At 39.9% G+C, this 20,046-nt stretch overlaps 1 protein-coding gene and 1 pseudogene across 5 annotated transcripts in view; one reads left to right on the top strand and one right to left on the bottom strand.

The window, feature by feature from the left end:
- BCAS3 (BCAS3 microtubule associated cell migration factor) overlaps positions 1-20,046 on the bottom strand; it is a 710,433-nt gene that overhangs the window by 653,957 nt on the left and 36,430 nt on the right. The gene's annotated exons all lie outside the window — the stretch shown is intronic.
- Positions 6,488-7,263, top strand: LOC140708768 (large ribosomal subunit protein eL42-like; annotated as a pseudogene).

Below are 20,046 nucleotides of genomic sequence, written 5' to 3'. Positions count from 1 at the left end.
GCTGAGGCAGGAGGATCACGTGAGCCCGGAGTTTAAAGCTGTAGTGAGCTAGGATCGCATTACTGGGTAATAGAAGCCTGGGTAGTAGAACAAAACTCTAGCCTGGGGATTAGAGCAAGACTTTGTCTCTAAAACTAAATAAATAACAAAGGAGAAAACCTAGATGATACTGGGTATAGCGATGACTTTTTTGATACACCAAAAACACCATCCATGTAAGAAAAAAATAAGCTAGACTTGGTTAAAATTTAAAACTTCTACACTCCAAAAGACATTGTCAAGAGAATAAGCCAAGCCATAAACTGAGAAAACATTTGCAAAAGACACATCTGATAAAATACTGTTATATAAAATATACAAAGAACTTTTAAAACTCAACAATAAGAAAATCTGATTTTTTTTTTTTTTTTTTTTTTTTTTTTGAGACAGGGTCTGGTTCTGTCACCCAGGCTGGAGTGTAGTAGAGTGATCAATGCTTACTACAGCCTCAACTTCCTGGGCTCAAGCATTTCTCCTACCTCAGCCTCCCAAGTAGCTGGGACCACGGGTACATGCCACCATGCCCAGCTAACTTTTCTAAAATTTTTTTGTAGAGGCGGGGGTCTCACAAAGTTGCCCAGGCTAGTCTCAAACTCCTGGGCTCAAGCAATCATCTCACCTCAGCCTCTTAAAGTACTAGGAATAGAGACATGAGCTACCACACTCAAGCAAACATACAGTATTTAAAATTGGCCACTATACATGGAAGATGATAGGAAAAGAATGCCTCGTGTTTATCTTGAGTGCATTTTGCCTTTCTGTCAAAAATACCTTTCATGTCAAGAGTCTTCTGAATTAGTAACTGCTCTAATTTCACCTAGGAAGACAGAGAGCAAGAGCAGCTAATACCTGAGACCCTGGACATTTTAGTCTTATTCCAAAAATCATGTCCTATCACAATGCAAAATATGAAAAATACACCAGATCAACTGTTATAAATTTTACCAATCAACAAAATCAAAGATTCTAACAGTTCAGTAGAAAAGAAAATGGACTATGTTTATTAGCTATATAAATATGCTATATCTGTGTTTGGTTTTAAAGTAAGGTTAATAACATATTTATCTAACCAGGCAACAATAAATACTTGTATATTTGTATATATATAAATGTATAGTTGTATATTTCATAGTATGTAATAATTGGCACTCAATAAATGATAGTTAATCCAAAGAGATGCTTGTTGAATGAACTGATGAATGATTCAGTCTATATTGGTCTCACTATTCTACCTCAATGTTATTCGGCATAATATGCCTTTACTCTCTTGTTCTCAAAGCATGCTATTAATATTTAACACATAGAAATCTGTTAAAATACCATACTGAAGAATACATTTTGGTACAGCTCAGTGCTCAGGTCTTATTTATTTATTTGTTTATTTATTTATTTATTTATTTTTGAGATTATGCCTCCCTCTGTCGCCAGGCTGGAGTGCAGTGGCGCGATCTTGGCTCACTGCGACTTCCCCCTCCCGGATTCAAGCAATTCTCCTGCCTCAGTCTCCTGAGTAGCTGAGATTACAGGCATGCACCACCACGCCCAGCTAATTTTTGTATTTTCAGTAGACACGGGGTTTCACCATGTTGGCCAGGATGGTCTTGATCTCTTGACCTCGTGATCCGCCTGCCTTGGCCTCCCAAAGTGCTGGGATTACAGGTGTGAGCCACCGTACCAGCCCAGTTCTTGAACTCACTAATACTTTACTTCCTATGATTTTCAGCCTTAAGAAAAGAACTACTACCAAGGTGGTAAGCAGCATCTCATCTATGCAACAGGTTTTATCACACCAGTCATAATCCCATTCAAGATCAAGCCAGTCTCCACCCACTCTAACTTTTATGTATTTATATGTTTTTACTTGCAACTTGTTTTCTTTGCTACCAGCAATCTAAAAATAGCCCATTTAAACATACAAATGTAGAGCTACCAATCTTTTCTAATTGTTTCACATGTACTAACCATATGGACACAATTGAAGATCTGTAGTTAAAAAGATCAGTAGTTTTAAAAGCTAAAAAGTAACACCAATAAAATTCTATTGGGGAGAAAAAGTTAATCTAAGGACTACAGTTACTAATAATGTGTCAATATAAGCTCATCAATTGTACTAAATGTACTACACTAATGCAAATGTTAATAGTTGAAAATAGGAGGGCTGGCCGGGCGCGGTGGTTCACGCACTTTGGGAGGCCGAGGTGGGCAGATCACCTGAGGTTAGGAGTTTGAGACCAGCCTGGCCAACATAGTGAAACCCCATCTCTACTAAAAATACAAAAATTAGCAGGGCGTGGTGGCAAGCACCTGTAATCCCAGCTACTGGGGAGGCTGAGGTGGAAGAATCGCTTGAACCTGGAAGGTGGTGGTTGCAGTGAGCCAAGATTGTACCACTGCACTCCAGCCTGGGGGAGAGAGAGAGACTGCCTCAAAAAAAAAAAAAAAAAAAAAAAAAAAAAAAAAAAGGAGGGTGATAAGCGGATACATGAGAAGTGTCTGTATTTTCACCTCCATTTTTTTGTAAACCTAAAACTACTCAAAAAAAATAAAGCCTATTAATTTAAACATATATAGAAAATGTAAAAATCCCACAAATAAATGTTAATTTTCCCTAATAGGAAGAAAAAAGAAAACAAGGATAAAAGGTAAAAATATAGAGATTAGAGAAAGGAAGTCTTCTACTAAGGAATTCAGTTCCTAAAGCAACAAAAATACCTCACGTAACCCATTTAAACATACACATGAAGGCCAAGAGTGGTGGCTCATGCCTGTAATCCCAGCACTTTGGGAAGGCGAGGTGGGCAGATCACCTGAAGTCAGGAGTTTGAGACCAGCCTGGCCAACATGGCGAAACCCCATCTCTACTAAAAATAGAAAACTTAGCTGGGCATGATGTCACATGCCTGTAATCCCAGCTACTCGGGAGGCTGAGGCACAAGAATTGCTTGAACTGGGAGGCAGAGGTTGCAGTAAGCCAGGATTATGCCACTGCAGTCAAGCCTAGGCGACAGAGCAAGACTTTGCCTCAATAAATATATCAATAAACAAGCAAGCAAACATATATGTATAGTTATCAATTTGCTAATTATTTCACATGTGCTAAGCATACAGATACAACTGGAAGGAATGAAGTTCCTTAAAAACTTCTTTTTATAGTTTTTGTAACTTAAAAATTAATAACAATAATTTACTTTTAATTAGGGAGAAATTGTAAAAACGTAAAGGAGAATGTCGGAGGCATGGTAGGTATCATCTTATACTAAGGAATTCAGTTAAGAAACAACAAAAAGAACTCACCTAGTTACATGAGTGGCCATAGTAACTACAGAGCCAGCTCTACTGAAAGCTGAGAGTCTCTCCCTCAAATCACCCTGTAAGCCAATTTGATAATATATTTTCATTTTATAGATAAGGAAACAAAAAAAATGCTGCCAAAAATAACCAGCCCAAAGAGGCATCAGAATCTCCTATAAATACACTATATGCAAAATAGTTCTTAAACTCAGGACTTTTTTTCTCTAACAAGTCATTGTCAGTGTTATTTTATTGTATAAAATTGCCTCCACAATTTTAAAAACTTAAGATAGTACAGTTTTCCTAATAGTAAAGAGTAGTCCTTTTGAAAGCTCCTAAATTTAGGAGGAAGACGGGAACAAGTTTTTGTTTTGTTTTGTTTTTGCCTGCCTAATCATAAAAGATTCAGTTAATATCAGAGTGTCAGTATTTCTGTAACCTACTGTATATACCATCAAGAAAAAAAAAATGCAAGCCACAAAAATCACCTAAAATGCATATTTGTGAGGACTAACAACTTACAGAACAGATATTTGCCGACCACATAAAGAAAAGAGCAACCTGGTCTGTATTTTGGTCTTGACACTAAATTCATAATACAAAACTTCAGGCAGGAAGGAAGTAAATTTCAAGAACAATATAAAAACCACAGAACACAAATAATGAATGGAACTTGTAATCATATTTTCATACTTCCAGATTTTTGCACACATAGAAAGAGGTGTTTTAAGGCAACTTTAACCTTTCCCCTTCAGCCTGATTTTCTAAAGGAAGATCAAAGAAAAGCGGTTTGAACTCACACGTTCCTTCGGTTATGCAACACTGATTTAGACATTACACTTCAAAACTCTAGCCATTACTTCAGCATGCACCAATCCAAATATCATTCCAGTCCTTTGAAGCCGCCTTAATGGTATCTTCCATTTGCAACTAACACTTTGGTAGTCAAAAGATCTTACTCAGGGTAGATGTTAATGTAAAACCACTCAGACTACACTGACACACACGCCTGGAGGCAGACGAGAAGGTGTTCAGAAGTCAATGTAACACCATTATAGAGAGTGTCGGCCTAGTGGCTGTCATAAACACTTCCTAATCACTCAGACATAAAAACTGGATTCTCTTTATTATTTTATTACAAGCTGGTAGGTGTTCAACTGAAAAGTGAAGAGAGAAAACAGTGTAACAGATAAACCAATTTTGGCTCATCGTCTCTTTCCACTTTTAAAAGACTGAATTTGTTACATTTTAATGGTATTGTAAACCTATCTTGATTTAATCCATTGATTAAAGAAGATAGATTTGCAATAGATAGTTAACCAAGGAGAAACTGTTTATATTAAATAGAAGTCTAAAAGATTTTTCCATAAAATAGGTATCATATTAACTTGTAAGATTAACAAGATGATTTTTTTTTAATGACTGACAACATCAATGGCAGCAGTAAGTGGAACAACTATAACTCCCAGATACTGCAAATGGAAATACACAATAATACAGCCTATTTGGAAAACCCTTGGGCAATTTCTTTTTTTCTTGGGAGGGGCGCAATTTCTAATAAAGTTAAATATATGCCACCTACCCTGTGACTAAGCAATTCCGCTAGATATCTTAACAAAAAAAAAAAGAATCCATATATCTATAAGAATGTTCATAGACACTTTATTCATTATAGGCAAAGGCCAGAAACACAAAGCCCATCAAAAAGAAAATAACTAAACAGATTATGGTATATATATTAGTAAAATAAAACACAATAATAAAAACAAACAAACAAAATAAAACACAATAATAAAAACAAACAAAAAATGCAAACTACTATGATATAGCAACAACACAGATGAATCTAAAAAATATATTTAGCAAAAGAGGACAGATGCAAAAGAGCACATACTGTGTGCCTCTATTTATATGAAGTTCAATGCATGTAAAACTAATATGGGGTCAGAATAGTGGTTATCTTATCCTGGAAGGAGGAGAAATATTGACTGCAAAATTTTATGAGTACAAAATGTTTTACATTTTCTCCCCAATGGTGGTTTCATGCACTTGTATATGTAAACACACAAGCATGCATACAGACATATATAAACACACATATATACAAACACATACACACAGGTAAAAATCATCAAACGATAGACCTGAGATTTGTGCATTTCATAGTACGTACATTATCTTTATTTTTTAAAAGATATTATCAGGTGTGGTGGCTCATGCCTGTAATCCCAGCACTTTGGGTAGCTGAGGCGGTAGACTGCTTGAGGTCAGGAGTCTGAGACCAGCCTGACCAACATGGTGAAACCCCATCTCTACTAAAAGTACAAAAGTTAGCTAAACGTGGTGGCGGGCACCTATCATTCCAGCTACTTGGGAGGCTGAGGCAGGAGAATCATTTGAACCCAGGAGGTGGAAGTTGCAGTGAGCCAAGATCGCCCCACTGTACTACAGCCTAGGTGACAAAGTGAGACTCCATCTCAAAAATAAAATAAAATAAAATAAAATAAAATAAAATAAAAAGATAACTGTCATAAACAAATTGTGGTATTCCATACAATGAAATATTATTCAGCATTTGAATAAGCTATCAAGTCATGAAAAGACATGAAAGAACCTTAAATGCATACTACTAAGTGAAAGAAACCAATCTGAAATGGCTACCTACTGTGTGATTCCAACTACGTGGAAAAGGCAAAAGAATAGACGCAGTAAAAAGATGAGTGGTGCCCAGGGCTTATCAGGGAGGGAGGGATGAATACATAGAGAACAGAGGATGTGTAGGGCAGTGAGACTATTCTGTGTGATATTACAATGGTGGATACCTGTCAAAACACATAGACAGTATACCACCAAAAACCAGGCCAGGTATGGCGGCTCACACCTGTAACCCCAGCACTTTGGGAGGCCAAGGTGGGCAGATCACTTGAGGTCAGGAGTTCCAGATCAGTCTGGGTAACATGGCGAAACCCCATTTCTACAAAAAAATAGAAAAATTAGCCAGGCATGGTGGCATGCACCTGTAGTTCCAGCTACCCAGGAGGCTGAGGTGGGAGGATCACTTGAGCCCAGAAGCCAAAGGCTACAGTGAGCCGAGATCGCACCACTGTACTCCAGCATGGCCAACAGAGCAAGACCCTGTGTCAAAAAAAAAAAAAAAAGGAAAAAAGTATACCACCAAAAATGAATCCTACTGTAAGCTATGGACTGTGGGTGACAATAATGTATCAATGCATGTTCATGGATTGTAACAATTTTACCACTCTGGTGCTGGGGGTGTTGACAGTGGGAGAGGCTGTGCACAATGTGGAGGCAGGAGTTTTATGGGACCTCCCTATACTTTCTACTCAATTTTGCTGTGAACCTAAAACTGCCCTTAAAAATAAAGTCTGTCTTTTTTTTTCTTTTCCTGTCAGGCAAGAGATGCACGAGGTGAGGGTCTCAGACACCGTTTCTCGTTTTCATCACAAAGACAGAACAGCCCCGCTGCAGAGATGGTCAACGTACCTAAAACCCGAAGAACCTCCTGTAAGGAGTGTGGCAAGCATCAGCCTCACAAAGTACCACAGTATAAGATGGGCAAGGATACTTTGTATGCCCAGGGAAAGAGGCGCTATGATCGGAAGCAGAGTGGCTATGGTGGGCAGACAAAGCCAATTTTCTGAAGAAGGCTAAGACCACAGAGGATGTGTAGGGCAGTAAGACTATTCTGTGTGATATTAGATTGTGCTAAGGCTGGAATGTGCTGAGCCTAATTGCAGATCCAAGAGGATGCTGGCCATTAAGAGATGCAAGCATTTTGAACTGGGAGGAGATAAGAAGAGAAAGGGCCAAGTGATCCAGTTCTAAACTTTGGGATATTTTTCTTTTAATTTTGAAGAGACAATGTTGAAGCCATAGAAAAATTACCTGAGGGAAAAGAAATACAGTGATATGCTTTAAAAATAAATAAATAAAATTTTTTTTTAAAGTCTGTTTTTTAAAAGGTATCTATTAAAGAACTTGACCTAGTTAAATATAACCCTTAATTTTTTCAAGTGTAAAATAAGACTAACACTAACTAGTAAAATTGACAGGATAATACATAATATATGCAATATGCCTAAAATAATGTATGGTGCATTCTGAATATTCCAGTTATAACTATTTTTTTTTATATTCTACAAAATTTTACTAGGCAGCACAAGGGTTAAAACTTCTCCCTCTGGCCGGGCGCGGTGGCTCAAGCCTGTAATCCCAGCACTTTGGGAGGCCGAGACGGGCGGATCATGAGGTCAGGAGATCAAGACCATCCTGGCTAACACGGTGAAACCCCATCTCTACTAAAAAATACAAAAATCTAGCCAGGCGAGGTGGCGGGCGCCTGTAGTCCCAGCTACTGGGGAGGCTGAGGCAGGAGCATGGCGGGAACCCGGGAGGCGGAGCTTGCAGTGAGCTGAGATCCGGCCACTGCACTCCAGCCTGGGCGACAGAGCGAGACTCCGCCTTAAAAAAAAAACAAAAAAACAAAAAAACAAAAAAAAACTCCTCCCTCTTGGCCGGTAGCAGTGGCTCACGCCTGTAATCCCAGCGCTCTGGGAGGCCGAGGCGGGCGGATCACGAGTTCAGGAGATCAAGACCATCCTGGCTAACATGGTGAAACCCCATGTCTACTAAAAATACAAAAAATTAGCCGGGCATGGTGGCGGGCACCTGTAGTCCCAACTACTCGGGAGGCTGAGGCAGGAGAATGGCGTGAACCCGGCAGGCGGAGCTTACAGTGAGCCGAGGTTGCGCCACTGCACTCCACCCTGGGCTAACAAGAGCTAAACTCCGTCTCAAAAACAACAACAGCAGCAACAAAACTCCCTCAGGTCTGATCCTGGGTTTAAAAAGAAAAAAAGAAAGAAAAAAAAAAAACCCTCCCCCAGGCATCCCGTCATTCTTTGGGGGCTCTACAGCCATTCATTTATACTTCTATCCTAATACTGATCAAACACATCAAGATTTTTCAACCTCAGCACTACCGATGTTTTGGACTCAACAATTCTTAGTTCGGGGACGCTGTCCCGTACATTATAGGATGTGTAGCAGTATCTCTGGCTTCTATCTACCACATGCCAGCTGCAATCTCCAGTCATGACAATGAAAAAAAATAGCCAAATGGCCCCTTGGAGAACAAAATTACTCCTGGTTGGGAACCACTGACACAGACTGCAAATATTTAGTGACATTTCCCCCAAGTAAGAAATTATCTCCTCAAGACAGTGCTCAGGTCTTAGTTTATCTGTATCTCATAATACTTGACAAAGACCCGAACATTTCAATGTGGCTGAATGGAAAAATTATGGTACTATTCTAATAAAAATATAGATGTTAGCAGGAAGGGCTAGAGGGGAAATAAAATAGATTTAAAGGAAAGAGCAAGAAATTGTTAAGTTTATTTTGGGACTTTCTCAGATTTGAGTCTCTAGTATACTTAGAATTCAAAAGCAGACAATGAAACCAATGAAAAAATAGAGTATAAGAATTACCCACACATCTATGGTATTATTCCAATTAATAGGGTAAAGAATGGTCTTTTCAGGAAATGGTGCTGAATCAATTGGGTATCATTATTCTAAAAATAGAGATAAATAAGAAATAAGGCTTAGGCAGATGGACTGCTTTGGGCCAGGAGTTCAAGGCCAGACTGCACAACATAATGAGAGCCCCTCGCTACAAAAAAAAAAAAAAAAAAAAAAAAAATTTTAAGTAGCCGGACATGATGGCACATGCTTATAGTACTAGCTGCTCAGGAGTCTGAAGCAGGAAGATCACCTGAGTCCAGGACTTGGAGGCTGCAGTGAGCTATAAGGGCACCACTGCACTCCAGCCTTGGCAACAGAATTAGACTGTCTCTAAAAAATAAGGAAACAAAATGAAAAAGAAATAACCCTGACCCCATCTCATACCATACACATACAAAGTTTTGTTTTTTTTGTTTGTTTTTTGTTTTTTTAATGAATCTTAAACCTAAAGGTAAATACAACCCTCTAAAAGAAAAGGAATTTTTTTTTTTTTGAGAAAAAGTCTCACTCTGTCACCAGGCTGGAGTGCAGTGGTTATCTTGGCTCACTGCAACCTCCGACTCCCGGGTTCAAGTGATTCTCCTGCCTCAGCCTCCCAAGTAGCTGGGCTAACAGGTGTGTGCCATCACGCCCAGCTAATTTTTGTATTTTTAGTAGAGATGGGGTTTCACTGTGTTGGCCAAGATGGTCTCGATCTCCTGACCTCAGGTGATAAGCCCGCCTCGGTCTCCCAAAGTGCTGAAATTACAGGCATGAGCCACCATACCCAGCCTTTTTTTTTTTTTGAGACAGAGTCTCACTCTGTCACCCAGGCTGGAGTACACTGGCGCGATCTCGGCTCACTGCAATCTGTGCCTCCCGGGTTCAAGCAATTCTCATGCCTCAGCTACCCAAGTAGCTGGGATTACAGGCACATACCATCATGCCCAGCTAATTTTTATATTTTAGTAGCAATGGGTTTCACCATGTTGGCCAGGCTAGTCTTGAACTCCTGACCTGAAGTGGTCCGCCTGCCTTGGCCTCTCAAAGTGCTGGGATTACAGGCATGAGCCACCACACCCAGCCTAAAAGAATATTTTCATGTCCTTGGAGTAAACAAAGATACAAAAAGAAATAATAATAGAGTAAAAGATAAAAAATCTGAACCACAATACTACTGCATCAAATTTAAATGACCTGGGTTTGATGACAGTGCTATGGCTATATATTCATTCTTAAGAAATTATACTAAATAATTTATGAAAACAGGCCAGGCACGATGGCTCACGCCTGTAATCCCAGTACTTTGGGAGGCCGAGGTGACTGGATCACTTGAGGCCAGGAGTTCGAGAAGAGGCTGGCTAACATGCCAAAATCCCATCTCTACTAAAAATACAAAAAACTACCTGGGCATGGCGGCCCATGCCTGTTGTCCCAGCTATTCAGGAGGCTGAGGCAGGAGAATTGCTTGAACCCAGGAGGCGGAGGTTGCAGTGGGTGAAATCACGCCACTGCACTCCAGCCTGGGTGACAGAGTGAGACTCCATCTCAAAAACAATAATAATAATTTATGGAAATTATAGTTCAGAAAAGATACGCATAGATAAACGGACTGAGAGAATGACAAACAAATAAGGCAAAATCCATGATTGGTGAATCTCCATGATGGGCAACAGGAATACCTTGTATATATTATAAAGTTTTCTGGAAGTTTGAAATTTATTGCAAAATAAAAAGCATTTTTTGAAATAGGGTCTTACTGTGTATTGTGATGCCCAGGCTGGAGGGCAGTAACATGATCATAGCTCACTGTAGCCTTGATCTCCCGGACTCAAGTGATCCTCTCCCCTCAACCTCCTGAGTTGCTGGAACCACAGGCACACGCCATGAGGCCCAGCTAATGTTTTATTTTTGGTCGAGACGGGGTCTCACTATGGTGCCCAGGCTGGTCTCAAACTTCTAATCTCAAAGGCTCCTCCCACCTCAGCCTCCCAAAGTGCTAGGATTACAGGCATGAGCCACTGTGCCCAGCCTAAAAAGCATTTTTTTTTTTTTTTTTGAGACGGAGTCTTGCTCTGTCACCAGGTTGGAGTGCACTGGTACAATCTCGGCTCACTGCAACCTCCACCTCCCAGGTTCAAGTGATTCTCCTGCCTCAGCCTCCCGAGTAGCTGGGACTACAGGCACCCGCCACCACGCCCGGCTAATTTTTGTATTTTTAATAGAGACGGGGTTTCACCATGTTGGCCAGGATGGTCTCGATCTCTTAACCTTGTGATCCACCCACCTCGGCCTCCCAAAGTGCTGGGATTACAGGCATGAGCCACCATGCCAAGCCCCCTCAAAAAGCATTTTTAAAATCTCACAGCCTCACAGAAGATATCAACACATCCACAACAGAATGGCCAAAACTGAAAAGACTGACAATACCAAGTGCTGCTGAGAATGCAGGACAGACAGAAATTCCAAATACTTCTGGTGAGAGTACAAAGTTGGCAAAACCACTTTTGAAAACTATGTGGGAGTATCTACTAAAGGTAAACATGTACTTATCCTGTGACACAATAAATCTACTCCTAGATCAATACCCAAGACAAATGAGTGTCTACATACAGCAAAAATTACCATTTTTTGTTTATGTCCATGAAAAATTGCCATATACAAGAATTTTCAGAGCAACTTTATTAATACTCAAAAACTGGAAACAACAAAAATGTCTATCAGTCATATAATGGATTTTTTAAAAAATTATTGTATTCACATGATAGATACTACACAGCAAAATTAATGTTACACACAATAGCATAAAAACAAATCTTACACTCATAATGTTAAGAGACAAGCCAGACATAAACGTATACTTTTTAAATCTATGACCGTATTTTTTAGACATTCAAGAACAGAAAAAAACAAATCTATGGTGATAGAAGTCAGAATAGCAGAATAATGGTTACTTGGAGGTGGAAAGAGGGTAGTATTGCCAAGGAAGTGGCACAAGGGATTCTTTTGAGGTACTGGAAATGTTCTAGACCTTAATTCAGGATGATAGTTAGAATGTTTTTTTTATATATATATAATGTATATATATTCAATCTATGCACTTAAGATTTGTGCATTTTACTGTATGTATACTCAATAACATTTATCAGAAAAAAATTGCATTCCACAGACTTATAAATCAGCTTAGGTCCAAATAATATACTGTTTTAGAGTAGAAAATCATCAAAAAGATCTCAAATAAGAAAGAGTCAAACTTACAAAGATAAATTTCAAACTCACAGTAATGTCTACTGCCTACGTCAAATCAACAAGAGTCACGCCACTATTCGCACACAGGGAAAAATTAAGTTTCAGATGCAAGACTTCTCTGAAGTGATACTTTAAGAAACATACTACAGGAAAAGATATTTTAATCCACCAATATGGGTAAATTCCAGAGGTTTCTTCAGTATTATTCTTCATTTCTGCTTTTATTCATCCTTAACAATCAATTCCCTCCCACTGCAGATGTCTAAGGATCCACCTATTACTTCTCTTTCCAGGAAGAAGATAATGCACCAAAGAAAATAAGGTCCTATTCTCAACAAAGGCAATTTTTTTCGCTGGACTCCATCCATATTCAACCTCTCTCTGCTTGCCAGTGTACCCAAATCACTAACTTTATATTACTCCCAAATGAAAGCCATAAAAACTATTTCCTGGCTAACAATCTTAACATGGCAAGGTCTATTGGCACCTAACCTCTAATAAATAGTAGACTAATTGGTATTTACCTCAAGAATGCCCTCGCATGTTTGCTCTAAAGCTTTTAGTGTATAAAAACTACACAAAAGCTTTAGGGCAAAAATTTCCTTTCAAGGAGCAGATGCACTTTCTTAGATCAATGTGGTAGTGACACCTAGTGTTAGGTCATTGAAGTACCGCATATACACAGCTCCAAGAAAACACTACAAATACTAACTTTTGAAAAGAAAATACAGTCATCCCTCTGTATCCGCATGGGATGGGTTCCAGAATCCCTGTGGACACCAAAACCTCCAATGCTCAAGTCCCTTTTATAAAATGGCATGGTATCTGCACATAAACTATGAATATATAACCTATGCACATCCTCCTATATACTTTAAATCATCTCTAAATTACTTATAATACCTAATACAATGTAAGTGCTATGTAAATAGCTATATTGTCAATTTTATTTGTGTTATTTTTTATTGTTGAATTATTTTTTACATTTTTCCCAAATATTTTCTATCCATATTGACTGAATCCACGTATTCAGAATCCATGGATACCCAGGGCCAACTGTATACTGTTTCACACAGTACAACTGCCATATTTTAGGTGCTGTAATAAATATATTCTCCATTTTTTTAGAAAAAATTAAGCATTTCAAAAGAAGACGCTGGGCGCAGTGGCTCATGCTATAATCACAGCACTGTGGGAGGCCAAGGCAGGAGGATCACTTGAGCTCAAGAGTTCATGATCAGCCTGGGCAACATGGCAAAACCCCACCTCTACAAAAAAAAACAAAAACAAAAACAAAAACGCAAAAATTAGTTGGGCATGGTGGTGCATGCCTGTGGTCCCAGCTACTCGGGAGGCTGAGGTGAGGGAATCACTTGAGCCCAGGAGGTTGAAGCCATGATTGCACCACTGCACTCCAGCCTGGGTGACAGAGCAAGACTATGTCTCAAAAAGAAAAGAAAAGAAGAGAAAATTAAGTAGGCATTTAAACAGATCGCAAAAATTATAGGAAAATATCAGAAGACTTTTACCACTGAAACTTTAAGTGAGAACCCTTTATTACTTGTAAGACAAGATGCTATACAATTTTCACTTTACATGATTTTTAACATAGTCTAAGTCTAATAATCAAATTCTATTTCTGCTAAAATGATGCCATCTTTCATACTAAGCAGCACCAGTCCCCAGGTCAAGACTCTGGAAACATCTTTGACTTTCTTCTCTTCTAAATGTCTAACCACTTACCAAGGTTTTTGGTAATCCTCTCACAGCAACAAACTTACTTCAGGCTCTGAACATCTAACATTTAGACAGTGTTGAAATTCACTACTAACTAGCCTTATAACCTTTTCTTTTCTCCTGCTATTCATCCCACTGCAACCACAAAATCAATATTACAGACAGCTTTTGGAATGTGTGTTACCAAAAGCTTCTCAATGAGTCCAAACTATCATGGCTGAAAGAGTAAGTCCAACTCCTCATTCTGCAATTCAAATCTCCTCCTTGAAAATTCTGTATCTTATTCTCATGACTACAAAGGATGTATAATGCTAAAATGAACGCTAATAATCACAGAAATGTTATTTGTGTGAAATAAAATAATACATGATTGCATGTCTAAACATACTTATCAAAAACAAGTCCTTCTCCAACTGGATGCGTTGATGATAGTGTTTTTCAAACCATTGTCATAAAAGACCAATTTCCTTTTATTTTTCTAAAAATTGGCACAAATGATACTTCTGTAAACTATATACATATGTTTGGAGAGTATGCACTGGCAAATACTATAGGTTTCTAAAAGCTTACTCTCATTGTCTGCCCTTTACCCTTTTGCTGCCAATAACAAATGATTCACTATCACCAGTTCATGGACCAACAACAATCTATGGTTCACACATTTAAAACCAAATTCACTACCTTTCCACACAAATCTGCTCTTCACATACCTTTCTTATTTTTAAAAGTGGTATTACCTCTATTCAAAATCCTCCAATGGCTTCTACAACTAAGTGTTGTTGTTATTGTTGTTGTTGTTGTTGTTGTTTTTGAGACGGAGTCTTGCTCGGTAGCCCAGGCTGGAGTGAAATGGTGCGATCTCGGCTCACTGAAAGCTCCACCTCCTGGGTTCACGCCATTCTCGTGCCTCAGCCTCCCAAGTAGCTGGGACTACAGGCGCCCGCCACCACGCCGGGCTAATTTTTTTTATTTTTTGTATTTTTAGTAGAGATGGCATTTCACCATGTTAGCCAGGATGGTCTCGATCTCCTGACCTTGTGATCTGCCCACCTCAGCCTCCCAAAGTGCTGGGATTACAGGTTTAGCCACCACACGCGGCAACTAAAATTTTTAATGGGCAACAAAATTATACAAATAATTGCTAAAATATATACAAATGGCCAAGAAACATGAAAAAGTACTCCACATTATTGGTCATCAGGGAAATGCTAATGCTAAGTAAATCCTCAAGGTATAACCTACCAAAATAGCTAAAATTTAAAAGATCACAAAAATTAGCCAGGCATGGTGGCATGTGCCTGTAATCCCAGCTACTCTGGAGGCTGAGACATGAGAATCGATTGAACCCATCTCTGCTGCAGTGAGCAGAGATCGCACCACTGCCCTCCAGCCTGGGAAATAGAGCGAGGCTCTGTCTAAAAAAATTAAAAAACTAACCAAATATTGAACTCTAGTTAATTATATGCATGCAAAAGTAGTTAGGGGAAAGCATATTGATGTTTGCATTCCTCTGAAATGCACCGAATAAGATGGACATGAGACAAAGTACAGTAGGCAGCTCTATGAACCCGTTCCAGTTCTGAGGGTTGCCTGAAGAAAAAAAAAAAAAAAAAACTGGGAAAAAAAGAAAGTATAGGTAAATTTTAAGGGTATACTCTAGTTGAGGGGTCCGCAATCCCTGGGCCAGGCACTGGTTAGGAACCAGGCCTCACAGCAGGAGGTGAGAAGCAGGCAAGCAAAAGCAAAGCTTCATCTGCATTTACAGCTGCTCTCCAATCATGCACGTTACTGCCTAAGCTCTGCCTCTCGTCAGGTCAGCAGCATTAGATTCTCATAGGCATGTGAACCCTATTATCAACTCCGCATGCCAGGGATCTAGACTGCGTGCTCCTTATGAGAATCTAATGCCTGATGACCTGTCACTGTCTCCCATCACCCCCAGATGGGACCATCTAGTTGTGGGAAAACAAGCTCAGAGCTCCCACTGGTTCTACATTATGGTGAGTTGTATAACTATTTCATTATCTATTACAATGTAATTATAATAGAAATAAACTGAACAATACATTTACTGTGCTTGAATCATACTGAAACTATTCCCACCCTGTGGAAAAACTATCTTCCACAAAACCAGTCCCTGGTGCCAAAAACGTTGGGGACTGCTGCTCTAGATGGTGGGTATAAGTATTTTCACTGTAAAATTCCAACTTTGCTCTATATTTGAAATTTTAGATGTCCTTACAAGGGCTAAAACAAAGCCCTAGCCAACTGCCACCTCTTGGACATAATCTCTTACTCTTTGCTTTGCTCCCCTAACTCCAGCTAAACTGTCTCCTTACTGTTCTTAAATATAAGAAACATATTCTGCACCATAGAGTGTTTGTACTGGCTTGGAGTGTTCCTCCCTCAAATACCCATATGGATAACTTCACACCACTCTACTATGTCACTGGATCTTTGAGAGGCTTTCCCAGACCATCCTATATAGAAGAGCAACCCACGACAACACCAACCCCCCTACCATACATAACATCTATCACCATCTAACATGGTACACATTTATTAAATCTATCTTCCCCACCAACCAGAATGAAAATTCCACAAGGAGAATGACTTTGTTTTGTTCAGTGTTGTCTCAGCACCTTCAACACAGTCTGGCATGTAATAGACAATTAATAAATCTTTGCTGAGTGAATGAATTAATAAATGTATGGGATAAGTACAAATGACATGGCTGTAAAAGAATGTAATTTGGAAAATCTATCAGGAGCCTTACTTTTATTGATCTCTCCAAATTATATGACCATAAAGATATTTATCTCAATATTATTCTTTCTTCTTTTTTTTTTGAGAGGGTCTTGCTCTGTCACCCAGGCTGGCGTGCAGTGGTGCAATCACAGCTCACTGCAGACTCGACCTCCTAGGTTCAAGTGATCCTCCTGTTTCAGCCTGAATTTTTGTGGTTTTTGGTTAGATGGGATCTCATCATGTTGCCCAAGCTGCTCTTAAACTGCTGGCCTCAAGCAATACACCACCCTCAGCCTCCCAAAGTGTTGGGATTATAGGCGTGAGCCACCATGCCCGGCCTCAATACTCTTTAAAGAGAAAAAATTTGAGAAATCTAAATCAATATCTAACTATAGAGAAAAGAACCCTTTCATCTCAGAACCTCTGTTTACTGTTTATTGTTCCAGTCTTACCCTAAGTATTTTTTAGCTTATATGCCACTTCCTTGTCATAATATGTCATCCTTTTTCTCATATTACAACTTAAGTTGTATATGCATTTATTTTTATTTAAATCTCTCTCTCCTACTAGCTCCATGACAGCAAAGACCACATCTATTGTGCTCACCACTGTACATCCCAGATATGTGCTGAATAAATGAACACCATTTAAATCTTCATAGTTCGTGGCCACACATGTTGGCTCATGCCTGTAATCCTAGCACTTTGGGAGGCTGAGGCAGGCAGTTCACGAGGTCAGGAGCTCGAGACCAGCCTCACCAACACGGTGAAACCCTGTCTCTACTAAAAATACAAAAATGAGCACGACGTGATGGCGCGTGCCCATAATCCCAGCTACTCAGCAGGGTGAGGCAGGAGAATCGCTTGAACCTGGGAGGCAGAGCCTGCAGTGAGCCGAGATTATGCTACTGCACTCCAGCCTGGGTGACAGAACGAGACTCCATATCAAAAATAAAAAATAAAATAAAAAAATAACTTTGTAGTTCATGGCACCAATCTTTCTAAAACTGGGAGAAGAAAACTTCAAAAAGTATGATATTTTGAGGTCAGGTGTGGTGGCTCACGCCTGTAATCCCAGCACTTTGGGAGGCTGAGGCAGGTGGATCACAAGAGGTCAGGAGTTTGAGACCAGCCTGGCCAACATGGTGAAACCCCATCTCTACTAAAAATACAAAAATTACCTGGGTGTGGTGACACATGCCTATAATCTCAGCTACTCGGGAGGCTCAGGCAGGAGAACTGCTTGAACCCCGGAGGTGGAGGTTGCAGTGAGCCAAGATTGCACCACCGCACTCCAGTCTGGGCGACAGAGCAAGAGTCTCCAAAACAAAAAAAAAAAGAAAGGCAGCATATAGAACTTCGTTTTTTTCATATTTGAATCTCACACCACTATTTGGTTTTTAAAATATATACAAAGATAATTTTGATTTTTTTAATTAAGAATTTTAAGCAAGAGGCCGGGTGCGGTGGCTCAAGCCTGTAATCCCAGCACTTTGGGAGGCCGAGACGGGTGGATCACGAGGTCAGGAGATCGAGACCATCCTGGCTAACACGGTGAAACCCCGTCTCTACTAAAAAATACAAAAAACTAGCCAGGCGAGGTGGCAGGCGCCTGTAGTCCCAGCTACTTGGGAGGCTGAGGCAGGAGAATGGCGTGAACCCAGGAGGCGGAGCTTGCAGTGAGCTGAGATCCGGCCACTGCACTCCAGCCTGGGCGACAGAGCGAGACTCCGTCTCAAAAAAAAAAAACAAACAAACAAACAAGAATTTTAAGCAAGAAAGCTTATACTTACCTCACCAAAAAAGAGTCAATAACATTGTTAGGGATGGTTGGAAAAAGGGGTTGTTTATCTGGAACGCCAACATAACAATCTTTCTATGTCAAATCTGGTGTGTTGAAAGAAGGGATCTGACAGCTCAGGAAAGCTAGGAAAGCTGGTGTCATATACAAAGCGGCAGAGATTGGGGAGTAAACTACTGCACAGTTCTGCTTTTGAGCTGACTCTAATTAACAATATTCCTAGACATCATCTAAGCTCCATTCACATCTATGCACTTCAATAGACAATTTTTTTAAATGTTTAACCAGGATATGCTTATTTTCTTAACCTGAGACTCCCAGGTGGGACAGTTTTGTCTTTCTTTTTGAGACACAGTCTCACTCTGTTACCCAGGCAAGAGCGCAGTGGCGCAATCTCGGCTCACTGCAACTTCCGCCTCCTGGGCTCAAGCAATTTTCTTGCCTCAGCCTCCCGAGTAGCTGGGATTACAGGTGCCCACTACCATCCCTGGCTAATTTTTGTACTTTTAGTAAAGATAGAGTTTCACCATGTCGGCCAGGATGGTCTCAAACTCTTGACCTCAAGTAACCTGCTTGCCTTGGCCTCCAAAGTGCTGGGATTACAGACATGAGCCACCATGGGACAGTTATATTATACTCAACAAGAGGGAGTCCTGAGCATATACTAGAAGCAAAAACTAAGCTAAGGTTTGGACAGGGGTTGATTTTCTGCCCACCTATACTTACTCAAAAGCAAAGACATAGCCAGGCATGATGGCTCACATCTGTAATCCCAGTGGTTTGGGAAGTCACAGCAGGAGGATGGCCTGAGGCCAGGAGTTCAAGACCAATCTGGGCAACATAGTGAGATACCATCTCTATTTTTAAAAAGCAGGCCAGGCACGGTTGCTCATACCTGTAATCCCAGCACTCTGGGAGGCCGAAGCAGGTCAATCACTTGAGGTCAGGCGTTCAAAACCAACCTGGCCAACATGGTGAAACCCCGTCTCTACTAAAAAAAAAAAGTACAAAAATTAGCCTGGCGTGGTGGCTCACACCTGTAGTCCCAGCTACTCAGGGGGCTGAGACATGAAAATCACTTGAACCCGGGAGGCAGAGGTTGCAGTGAGCTGAGATCACCCCCACTGCACTCCAAAAAAAAAAAAAAAAAAAAAAGCAAATGCAAATACAATTGTCCCTCAGCATCTGTGGGGGATTGGTTCCACAAACCACCCATGGATACCAAAGTCCATGATGCTCAAGTACTTTACATAAAATGGCACAGTATTTGCATACAACCTTTACACATCCTCTCATATACTTTAAATCATCTCTTAATTAGTTATAAAACCTAGTACAATGTAAATGCTATGTAAATAATTGTTATACTGTATTGTTTAGGAAATAATGACAAGAAAGAAAACTCTATATGTGTTCAGTACAGACACAACCATCCTTTTTTTTAATTCCAAATATTTTTAATCCATAGTTGGTCAAATCTGCAGATGTGCAAAACACATACATAGAGGGCCAACTGTATGAATTACAGACTATAAAGATCCATGAGAGTCATTTTTTTTCAGGTTGGCAAACAGGCTCCCCACTGTCTAGCATATGCTCATTGAATGAATAATGGTTATAAGTTTCAGAAGGGTTCCAACACAATAATGGCTTACAG

This window comes from Chlorocebus sabaeus, chromosome 16 (assembly GCF_047675955.1).
Source record: "Chlorocebus sabaeus isolate Y175 chromosome 16, mChlSab1.0.hap1, whole genome shotgun sequence".
NCBI lineage: Eukaryota > Metazoa > Chordata > Mammalia > Primates > Cercopithecidae > Chlorocebus > Chlorocebus sabaeus.
This window is presented reverse-complemented; position numbering and strand designations above follow the sequence as displayed.